Genomic DNA, 12,115 nt, shown 5'->3' with positions numbered 1-12,115 from the left:
CAAGGCAAATACTAATCTGTCTTTATGGTTTTGCCTTTCCAGATATTCTGCAAAAGCAGTACATGCCTTTTGTGTCTGACATCTTTCACTTAGAGTGCTATCTCAAGCACTTAGGCTGCTGTATAATGATCTGCCTTTTGATTGACAAGTGGTATTTTGTTGTATGGATGTACTTCCATTTTTCTTTTTCAGCCACCACTGATGGACATTTACATTTTCTAGTTTTTGGTGATTTATTAGCTTTTTATTCCTGGTTTTAATTAGTAGATAGGAAATTAAAACAGCATCAGTGACCCATAGCCACATACCCCTCTTCATGTCTGTTTTCATTTTCCCATGTTTTTTTCTATGTGTTTTGCATGGCTATCATCCTAAAACACACTAACCTTTTTCCTAGTTCTATAAATTGCATAGTTTCAAAATGGTTGCATTTCACAGAGTTACTATAACTTTCTAGTCAGTTCCTAGGTGAAACTCAGATTGTTCCTAAACCGTCACAGCTGTAGCAAATGTGCTAACATCTGAAGTTTTCCTATGATAAATTCCTGGCAACAGTTTAAGACTCTTAAAGTAATAGAAATCAATTCAAGCTACCCAGGGCAAAAAAAAAAAAAAATGTGTAGGGGTCAAAAGGGTATGAAATATTTCTCAGAAGTTAGTGTCCAGGAAGTTGTCAGGTCAGTAATTCTTTCTCATTGTGCCTATCTGCTTCTCTTCGGACTCTGGTAGCATTCTCTCTGCAGAGACTTAGTTCACCTGATTCTGGGTGCATGGCAGGAGGAGGCTTACTCTGTAGTGCTGGGATTTATAGTTTCCAGTTCCCAGGACTTGTACAGATCCACTGTGCCTAACTCGCTATTTCAAATCCAAATGCTGGGGGAGAGGCAGCCTGACCCATTTGAGGTAGTTGTTCATAGCAGGACCATTCTCTGTTGTGCGTGTAGTGGAGCCCACCTCAGTGAGTAAAAAGGCGATGTTCTTAGAGAAAAGGGGTGGCTATAAACTAAGCCCACACTCAGAGATTCCCATTTAAGTAAGATTGCACAAAATCCATTTTATCTGACTGCTAAGTTGCTTTTCAAAAGGGTAATTACAGTATGATCTTAGCGGGGAGTTGGGAGGGTTATATAGATCTATTTTTTATGTTCGTATTTAGATATTAACAATCATTTAGGTACCTGTTTCAGCAGTTCACATGCTAAGATTGGAACAATATAAAGAAAGAGTCTCATGGTTCCTTCCCAAGGATGACACACAACTTCACGAAGCGCTCTGTATTCTTAAGTCCTGGGGCTGTAATGTCCAGCATAGTGACTGTAACGAATAATACTGTATTGCAACATTTAAAAGTTGCTTAGAGAATAGTTCTTAAAAGTTCCCATCCCGGGATCCCTGGGTGGCGCAGCGGTTTAGCGCCTGCCTTTGGCCCAGGGCGCGATCCTGGAGACCCGGGATCGAATCCCACGTCGGGCTCCCAGTGCATGGAGCCTGCTTCTCCCTCTGCCTATGTCTCTGCCTCTCTCTCTCTCTCTCTCTGTGACTATCATAAATAAATAAAAAGTTAACAAAAAAATTTAAAAAAAAGAAAAAGTTCCCATCCCAAGGAGAAGAAAAGAGTTGTTTGCCTCTTCTTGGGTTTGATCCGTCCCCTACGAACGATGTTTAATGGATAGCTAAGAAAATCTGATTTGTTAGCATTTATTGAATGCTTGCTTTATGTTAAGCATTGTGTCTGAGACTTCTGTAAATACAGGAAGTTTATCAGACAGCTTTTATTCTTGGAACCATGCAATCAAGTGTAGATTTTTGTTTAACCCAGGAGGCGTTCATTACTAAGTGGGCCTGGAGTGGAAATGGTGGAAATGTTCCCTATACAGGTAATTGTGTCAGTCTTTGTCTGGAAATAATAACAACATGGTGCTAAGTGGTTTGGAGGGCCCAGTAGGAACCTAAGCACTTTAACTATGGAATGCTTGCCTAGAAGCCGGTTCCTAAGTTGTGACACATTGTTGGGTTAAGTGTCTTATGCTTGCTTTGAGTTTCAGGCCCTAGCTGATGTCCCTTAGGCTGGCCAGGCTGCTTTATCTGGAGTCTGCTGGACTAACCTGGGGACTATTGGCCATGGGTCCCACTGGTTGTCCCAGTGCCGCCTCCTTAATTTTAAACAACTTCATCTAAAAACCTTTGTCAGCAAATGCATTCTGGTTACTCATAATCCTACCCTTCTCTGAAATCCTTTTTTAAATGATTTTTTTTTGTTGATCTAGGAGAATCTAAATGAAGATTTTAATGATGAAATGTGCCAAGTTAAGGTATCTGTGTGTATAAGTGGATTTTTTTCTATGTGATGGTCTAACTCAGCTTTTCCTTGGCAGCTGTGTAGTGCCACAATGGTCAGCATGATGACGCATGCTATAGTGTAGACCCTTCCATCTGTGGGTTTAGTATTTCAGATACCAGATAGTCACGAGGCAGCTCAAAATTCTAAGATACGTAATATTGTGTGTTTTTTCTCCTATCCTGTAGACTAGGAAAACTGCGGTTGCAGTGAAGTTATGCTATTAGCTCTGGCTCTTTTAGTTTATGGCTTGCTTTTGGTTTATTGTGATAAAATATACATAACATAAAATTTACCATTTTAACCATTTTTAAGTATACAGATCAGTGGCATTAACTGAATTCATAATGTTGTGTAACCATCACCACTGCCTAGTTCCAGAATTTTCCATCAATGCAAACAGAAACTTTGAACTCGTTAAAGAATAATTTTCCATTCAACTTTCCCACCAGCCCCTGGTAACCCCTATCTGTATGAATTTGCCTATTTTGGTACCTCCTGTAAGAGGACTTCTACCGTATTTGTCCCTTTGGTCTGGTTTATTTTATTTAGCATGTTTTCAGAGTTCATCTATTTGTAGCATGAGTCAGAATTTTGTTCCTTTTAATGACTGAGTAATATTCCATTGTATTTATGCACCACATCTTGTTTATCTATTCACCTACTTATCTAGTCATGTGTTGATGGACACTTGGGCTGCTTTTACTTTGTGGTTATTATGAATAATACTGCTGTGAACATGGGAATGCAGATATCTGTTCAAGCCCCTGCTTTCGGTCTTCTTGGGTACATACCTAGGAGTGGAATACCAGATTGTATGGTAGTTCGATATTTAACTTTTTGAGGAGCCACCAGATTGTTTTCCACAGCTGCTATGTCATTTTACATTCTGACTATGAATGTGAGAGGGTTGCAGTTTCTTCATATCCTCACAACATTTTGATAATAGCCATGCTGATGGGTGTGAAATGGTATCACATGGTTTTGATTTGCATTTCCCAGAAGACTTCTGATGTTGAGCATCTTTTCATGCACTTATTGGTCATTTATACATGTGCTTAAGGGTAATGTCTCATCAAGTCCTTTATTTCCCACACCGGTGTTAACCTTTTGAGTTAAATTTTCTGTTCCTTGGTTTCACTTCATGATCCTATATATTAGTTTTCTTATGTATGAAGAAAGTTGGATTCAAAATGCAGAGGGGAAAGTTTTCTGTTTTGGTGAAAGATGTCTTTTTTTAAAAAATGTCATTTTTTAAACATTTATTTATTGGAGAGAGTGTGTGTATGTGCCCAAGTTAGGGAGAGGGGTAGAGAGAGAGAATCCCAAGCAGACTCCCCACTGAGAGTGGAGCCTGACATAGGGCTTGATCTCAGGGTCCTGAGATCAGACCTGAGCTGGAACTAAGAGTTGGCTGCTTAACCAACTGTGCCACCCAGGCACTCTTGACAGATTTTAGCTTTTGAAGCAAAATTTTGCTCTTGGTGTTTTCAAGTTGGCTGTGTGCCCCCATGCATGTGGACCGGGTAGGCTACTCCACCTGTCTGACTGGAGTGAGGGAGGCTTGAGACTTTATGTCTAGTTTGGGATTGTAAAGGGAGGAGGAGGAAGAGGCAGGGTGAAGAATGAGATTCCTTCTTTCATCTCTTTATGTTTTAGAAAAGGAGAGAACTTTCTCCTTTTTTTTCCCTTTGCCCCCCGCTCCCCTTCCTCTACTCTCTTCTGACTTCTGAGACTGCAGATGGTGGCCACTGGAGTCACGTTAGTAGAGCAGCTGCTTCCGTTCTCTTCTCGGCGAGAACTGTGTTTCCCCATTGACACCATGACCTAGCTGCTGTTCTGCTCCTTGGTCTTTATACAGCTGTTAAGTGCTAGGTGGGTCTTTCTTACATTATGGATTCAATGGGCTTTAGTTTGGGAACTAGCCCTGGAACCTAATCATCATTAATAGCATCTCTCTAGGAAAATGAATTTAAGCTAGAATACATTTCCAAATAAGCTTTGGAGGATTACTTGTAAGTTGGGGACTGCCTATCCCAGCAGTATAGCTCAAGGGTCTGTGATGAGGTGCCTGGGATTTGGAGGATGCATATGTGCAGGGGCTGCGGAGTGGGTCAGACCGTGGGCTTTGGAATGAGTAGATTTATATTGGAGCCCCACTTTCCTGTTGTGTGCTTTGCACCTAAGTTTCCGTCTTGGAGATGGTACTGTTGCTCCATGTGTATGTAGATACTGTGTCTGAATGCGGGTTGACTCCAATCAAAGTGATGAGGGAGATGTGAGAGTTTTTCCTCAAAGTCCCTGCTGCATTTTTGTGCTATTTGAATTGCAGCATCTTACCTAAGCTTTCCTTTGTGCAGAGAGGCCACTGCTGCAAGCACTGGGTCTTCTGACTTGCTTCCAGCATCTTCAGAGCACCTCCAGGCCGTCTGTGATAACCGGTGTCGGCTGAACCCTTGAAGACCCTTCCCCCGCCACCGCACCTGGGCTTGTGGTCTGTGGCATCATAAAACATTTTCAAAGTTTGCTGCAGAGGTGTTAATTTCCAGTGGTGATTAATTCAGTATTACTTTTGCTTTGGGGATGGTTTCAAGTCTTTGTTTTATTGCATAACTTTTTACTCTTGGATCCTCACTAGCATGTCAGGAAATAGATAAGTTTCTCAACCCAAGTTAGCTTTCTAAAAAATATTTATTCATGAGAGACAGAGAGGCAGAGACATAGGCAGAGGGAGAAGCAGGCTCACTTCAGGGAGCCCGATGCATGACTCGATCCCAGGACCCCTGGATCATGACCTGAGCCAAAGGCAGATGCTCAACCACTGAGCCACCCAAGCGCCCCCAAGTTAACTTTTCAAATCAAGTAAGAGAAAGGAAGGAAAGTTCTGAGTGTGTGTTGCATGTGCCTAGGAAACTAGAAGAATGATTTAGTTTATAGTAGGGGGTTGTCTTTCTTAGGAACACATTTTTGGAGGTTGAATCTTCTTGATTCTCTTACGTGGATTAATTTGTCTTGTCCTATAATCTTCAGAGTTCTCATGCCACTACTTTTTCAAAGACATATGTTGATTTTTTTTTTCCTTCTACTCTATCCCGTTGATTATTTGTGCTGATGAACAAGTAGTTATGCAGTTTCAGGAATTGGAAGAACTGCTCTGTTTCTTTACTCCATTGAGTAATCTGAAATGTTTTCATGCCTAGATCATCTTTATCATTGAGAGATACTGGGTTGCAAAAATGTGGAACATAGGGTGTTTAGATGGGGGCCTAGGTTCTCTTTGTAGAAAAATGTAATCTGTTTTGAGACCCAGTAGAGGACTGAATGTCCTGGCTGCTTATCTTAATTGGCATCAATGATGGTAGCCACAGTGCTTCCCTGGTATGACATTAATGCAGATGAAGCTGGCCTCAGGACCAGATAGTTTTGTCTCCGTGGACGCACATGGCAGTCATAATTATGAATCACTTTATCTCCTTTGTGGTGTAGTCAGTGAGAGATAAAGAACAAGAGGGATTTGGGTTTAGGTAATACAAGTGAAATATTTACTCCTGTTTACGTCTGTAGCTTTGGGACACAGTCTATGCAATATGTTACATTAGTGTAGGTTGTCTTTGGTCATTTTTTGTTTGTTTTTTTAGCAAGTTGTTTTCTGTAGATTTGTCTCTAGTTCGTGCAGATTTTCCTTTTAGTGTATTTGATCTCACTGTAGGATTAGTCTGTAACTTAATGCCATTTCCTTTAACATAGTTGAATGCATAGTGTTTAAAGAGATAAAAATTTGCTTATATCTGAATAGCACCATTAAAGAGCAGCTAGAAATAAGGGTTCTGATCCCAGTCCTGTCTCCAAGCAGCTGTATGAACTCAGAAGCCCTCAGGGTTACTTCGCTTCACAATTCTAAGAACACTTACCATCCTCTTCAAATGGTACTCCTGTGTTTCTTTTCCCTAGAATGTGGTGTGAATGGTGACCTCTGGAGTAAGGCAACAGGCACTACAAAAAATCATAATTTACACTATGGACCACCGTTTTCTCACATACAGAATAAGGTTGGGTAAAATGAGCTCAGGTGCTCTGAGCGCCAGAAGATGCATCCATCATCACTGTTAACCTTTCCCAAGAGAATTGTAAAATGAGTTTTGTTACCAAAAATCTTGTTATAGTTCCAGAAAATTGATGTAATCATTAACAATAGCATTTCTCTAGGAAAATGATTTTGAGTTAGGATAAATTTCCAAATGAACTTTGAGAAATCACCTACTTCTACGCTGCACTCTGCCCCTGCCAGAGCAGAGCTCAGGATGGTGTGTGATGTGTGTGGGGCTGGGGGAGACCTGCATGTGCAGGCTCTGGGGCATGGGTCAGAGTATAGGCTTCAGCACCACCAGGTTTGCACCTGAGTCCCACTGTTAGAGCTCGTGTGTAGACTGCCTGCTTGCAAGATTTCTCGGCATGGTTTTCAGGAACTGAATTAGACAATCTGTTGTTGAAATTTAAACGGCATTTATTTTAGGGCCTATATTGATTCTTGGGTGAAGTCACAGCTTTAGTGACACTACTTATTCATAATGAAAAAGAGTGGTTATACTGGTTCAAGGTTCTGATTAAATGATCTCAATCTTCTGATCTCAGTTTCTACCAAAGAAATGCTGATCAATCAAAGTACAATCTGTAAAGAGTGGGTTTTATTCCATTGGAGCATAAATATTTTTAATACTTTGGTATTTCAATAAGATTCTCAAGATCATAAATATTTAAATAATTATGAGGCAAATTTAACAAAGTTCCCTTACACATAAATCGCTTGGTAATCTGTGAGCATTCAGAATTCCCTGAGTTTAAAGGCTATGAAAATCATAAGAGTTTTTAATATAGGAAGTAGTATTCCTACACTGGTAGGAAATGAGAAATCAAATTGTACATAAATTAATAAAGATTATACCTTAAATCTGAATTCCTGTTGTGATGTAGATACATACTTAGTGTGTTTCCTTAAAAACTTTTTTAAGTCACTGGAATATTCTGGGTTCCTTAATTAAGAAGCAGTCACCCAGCAACAGTGAATGCTAATTTAATCTGACAAGCAAAAGTCCCTCCTATTTGCAGAGATGTTCCAGATAGACCAGTAAGTGGCTTGTTGTACAGAACTTTGCGTTTTTGTTTTGTTTTCAGGCTTACTGTAAGTGATGTGCAATATAATGAAGAGACATCTGTGTACAAGTTTTCCCCCCTTTTAAGCTTCAGACAAGGCTGTGATGTTTTGTTGGCAAAGAGTCCAAGGAAAATTCTTTAGTTTGCGGGGGTAAAAGGCATTAGCGCTCAGCTGAATTACTCTGCAAGACCCAGCTGGTCTTTGAATAACCATGGTCTCCTGAGAGGATTCATTGAATGGTCTGGTGTTTGGATTTCTTTTAGTCGGCTTGCAGTTTCTGCTCTGTGAAAAAGATAATTTCTTATATACAATCACACTTTTTTTTTTTGAACAAATAACTTGAGTAAGACCTCTCTTTATTTCACAGGTGTTGATTTTGATACTTTGAGGAATGAAGGTAAGTTACCTTGATACAGCTGATTAGGACATTTACATTAAGCAAAAACTCCAGAGTTAAGTTTTAGAAATGATCATTTTTTTTAATAAGCTACTTTTAAAATCTTTTTATCTATACTTTTCATCTCCTTAGATTTTGTGTTATTTATCAATATGAAAATATCTCTACTTCAGGATAAATTCTCAAATATGTAAAAATGCAGAGATTACTATGAACAAATGTGAGACATTCTTACCTATTTTTTGGAGAGCAAAAGTTAACAGTGTGCTGTGTTTTGGGCTTATGTTGTCAAATACCAAAACTATGCAACACATAAAAAAAAAAAGTTTTTTGTTAAAATGGACTGTGGTCATTTTATGGTCACATTTGCAGTAGCATGGAGTGTGGCAGGAAATTATATGTAGTTTAGTTTATGTCATTGTTTTTTGGTTATAGCTCTGAGGCAGAAGGGGATGATCACGTATAAGAATAAAGAATAAGTGAATGAGGCAGAAGGGAAGGGAAGGGTACAAGGAAACTAGTGCTATCTGAATATTTAAAATGCTTTGAGAAAGTGTGTAAGGCAAATTGCCAGGCCAAACAATCTTAGTAACAAGATAGGAGAATTGGGGTAACACAGCTTTGTTATTTATGCTGCCTTATGTTTAAAGAATATAGGCTGTCCTGAAACATAGTTATTTGTAAAAGGAAAATGTTTAAACATTTTACTTAAGGAAATTACTGACTAAGCTTGCAGGAATGTGGTTTTAAGAGTTTGTGAATGTGTGGGGTCTTCCACATGCTGGTTTTGAGGTTTTAGGAAATTCTTAAGACAGAAAATCTTGGAATAAAAGTATATTTTTGGAATAAAGTCCAGGAATCAAAATTCTTGAGCCTCAGCAGGTCAGTTAGTTGGTTTTGTGTTGACTTTTCAGTAGACTCTAGCTAGGTAGTTTTCTTCAGTGGTGGTGTCTTTGTCATCAGCTCCGGGCCTCACTCTCTCTACCACCCTGGAAGGCTTTTTAATTACACAGCGTGAATGTCCTAAGACTGTACTACATGTTTAACAGAGTAAGTCTGTTTTGAAATGCCAGTTCTCATAAAAATGCATCCATAGGCTTAAAGCAAACTTTATTTACCCACAAGGTTTAAACAATATCAATTAATTTCTTAATCTTTACTAGTATAAAAAGTTGTTTTTCCCTTGGAGGAATCTTTGTTCTGGGATGCTTGATGATGGTTTTGAGGACTTTGGTATGCCATCTGTCCACCAGCACTATCTCTTACCGCTTGGTGGTCTTGTAACTGGGGTGATTTTCCTGTTTTTTTGTTGTTGTTGTTGTTGTTGTTTGTTTGTTTTTGTTTTTCGAGGCGAGGGGATTCCATCTATTTTAAGGATACTTGGCAACATTCCACTCCTACAAAAATATTCTAACTAGTGAAATGCAGCTATAAAGATATTTTAAACACAAACCTCATGTGCTTTTGAGGACGGATGAGGAAATAGAGTGATAAATTACGGGGGTAGTTTTAATTGTTTTACCATGGCATAAACAAAGTTTCTCTGATAGAGTTCATCGTTGAGTAGTATTTTCACTTAAAAACACTTAATTCTGGGTGTTTTAGAAAGAAGTAAATTACTTTTCCTTGGATGATTACATAGTATCTGCCTCTGTGCTTAATATTAACTTTAACCTAGATCTCTTGTTTGTTCTTTGAATTTTTCCTTTATTGCTCGGAGTGGGAAAATAAAAACCTTTTAGCACCTTTTAATGTAAACAAACTAAAGAAAAAAAGAATCAAAAGCGCATGTAATTTATACTAAAAGCTTAAATCCCTTTCGTATCTACCTAACATGATTATTTATGCAACTTTACTGTCTGTCGTAGTTTCCTTCTTAAAATATTAACATAAGTGAAATAATGTTTTATTTAACACTTGTGTGTTGGGCACTCACTGTGTGCCAAGCTCTCAGCCGCTCTGTGCAGAACACAGAGGTAAGCCTTTAAGCTTTGTCTGGCATTTCGTCTCCCTACCATCACTGTGCTCAGATCCATCCCAGCAATTTCCTGCCCTTGGTCTTTCCTCACTGGGACGTCTTTCACACTTCAGCCAAACCAAAGTGTTAGTATCCATTTTAACAGTGTTGGCAGACTCACGTTGTTCCCAGAATAGAATGCAGAGTCTTGAGCTTACCCAACTGCTGTCCTTGATCCTCCCATGGCCACTTTGAGCTTCTTACTCTTTCCAATCATCGTGGTCATTTCAAACATCAGAGCCAGTTTGATTCCTTCTGACTGAATTGCCTGTCTTTCCATCTCTATTTGATATTTTCCTGACTTCATTTGGCACACGTAAATCTCCTCTCAGTGGTGGTCTGTTGGTTACCTCTGTTGTGTATACATATGGGTCGTCTTTCCAATGAGACACTTGCCTCGATGCAGACACAAGTGTTCCTAACCGTCTACAACAGCCCTAGCCCTTAACTGTGCTCCAGCACATGGTTGACATCAAATACATGTTTCAAACAGTATCCCTGGTTGTATTCATTTTGTAATTTGAAAGTGCACAATTTTTGCTTGGATACAAACTTTAGTCCAAGATCCAAAAGCACAGTTGCCATTTATTATCACATGTAAGAAGTGAACTGTTCAAGGAGTTTTATTCGTTGATGAGTAAAACCAGACGTAAAAGGAGCTTGATTTATGATCTTTATGAAAACCAACTAAACTGTTCTGTTATCAGAATAGTTCAAAGTGATCCATGAGCAACCCTACCACCATGGTTGTCATAACTAGCGCATCTATGGCTTCACTATGAAAGGACCATCTTCTCCCCTACATCTGGCCACGTACTTTCAGAATACAGATCTGTGTTGAAGGCTTTCTGGTTTCTAGAAAACCTCTATTAGAATGTACAATAGATAATCATGGAGATCTAAGTTCAAACCCATTTTCTTTATGGTGAAGAGCAGTGATCTGTGGAGTAGGGCATTTGGTCTGTGGGGAGTGTGGCAGAGATGACCATTTGCCTCTCAATCTCTATTTTTCCCTATCTTCATGTTTATAAGACCTTTAGCTGGGTACAAGTAGCTGGTATTGGTGTTCATTTCCCACCCTGCCTTGTAAACAGCTGTGGCCATGTGGTTAGGCTATGGATCCTGGAATAGCGTAGGGAAGTAGCTTCCATACTTGCTGCCTTTCCACCCTGCTCAACAAAATACAGAGGGTTCTATTTTGGGCCATAGGTTGAGGTCATGCAAAACAGAGGAATGAGAAAGGTGGAGCTGGGGCTTCTGACAGCTGGGTCACTTAATCCTGGACAACCTATGCAGACTTCTGCATGAGACAGAAATAAAGTTTGGTCTTTTGCCACTTCATTTGAGGTTTTTGTCTACTGTGGCTAGACTTTGAATCCCAAATATTATAGTATGCTTTATGACTCTGGACGGGAAGCATCTAGAACAGGGAAGTAGGAACTGCCTTAGAAATGTGGTACATTCTCTGGAGTGGGCAGAGATTTGGTTGATTATGGTCTAAGAGGATTCAAGGTCTGAGTAGTGTTAAGATTCCATAGATCATTTTTAAGGCTTCCTCTAACCTCAGAGTCCATGACTTTGAAGTGTTCAGCTTTATGTTAATTACTGTATTTCATCATTTCTAAAATGGACATTTCCACACCGGAATGTTTCTGATATTAGAATATGTTTTATAAGACAGCCCCTTAGCTTTGGGATAAAACCAGAGCAGAATTTGACATTTGACTTGATGATACATAGGCATCCCCCAAAGAAGCTAGAATTAGCAGAAAAACATTGAAGCATGAATACTGGCTTAAAATGAACAGGTTCCAGTAACCAACCAGGACTCCTAGTATGAGCAGTAGCTGAAGAAGTGAGTAACTTTACATTCAGAAGATGGCCACTTGCAGCTTAAGTTTGTAGTTTCTTCATGGAGCCCATTTGATGGTCACTCTTGGCTTTTCCTAAGGTTCAGACCAAGAACAGCTGAGCTGCTTTAAGATTTAAGGAGGAACTAAGAGAGCAGCCTGATTTGGTAAGATGATTCTCTATGGAAGGAGGAAATAAGATAAGATAGTAAAGGTTTGAAATAATCCTCTTACCAAATTCTTTAGTTTGTGTCCTATGTTCAGAGTTAAGACAAGCAGTGCTAGAAGGATTGTAAGAAAAAATAATCCACCCTGTACTCTCAGAAGCAGTCACTTTTCCTCTCCACTACTTATCTTATTT

The 12,115-nt window shown here is 39.4% G+C and overlaps 1 protein-coding gene and 1 non-coding gene across 11 annotated transcripts in view; both read left to right on the top strand.

Annotated features, from left to right (window-relative positions):
- Positions 1 to 12,115, top strand: part of MTUS1 (microtubule associated scaffold protein 1) — a 167,692-nt gene that overhangs the window by 20,918 nt on the left and 134,659 nt on the right. The window contains exon 1 of one of the 10 annotated variants that reach the window (XM_072763633.1): positions 7,453 to 7,887. The exons of 8 other annotated variants lie outside the window; for them this stretch is intronic. The gene's annotated coding sequence lies outside the window, so the exon portion shown is untranslated. Of the gene's footprint in view, positions 1 to 7,452; positions 7,888 to 12,115 lie in introns of those variants that run through there. One more of the 10 variants, XM_072763639.1, reaches the window with a different exon arrangement.
- On the top strand, positions 1,175 to 1,282 carry LOC140599805 (U6 spliceosomal RNA). Its single transcript, XR_012002807.1, has one exon. It is a non-coding gene; the product is annotated as a U6 spliceosomal RNA (small nuclear RNA).

Source organism: Vulpes vulpes, chromosome 7 (genome assembly GCF_048418805.1).
Source record: "Vulpes vulpes isolate BD-2025 chromosome 7, VulVul3, whole genome shotgun sequence".
Classification (NCBI taxonomy): Eukaryota; Metazoa; Chordata; class Mammalia; order Carnivora; family Canidae; genus Vulpes; species Vulpes vulpes.
This window is presented reverse-complemented; position numbering and strand designations above follow the sequence as displayed.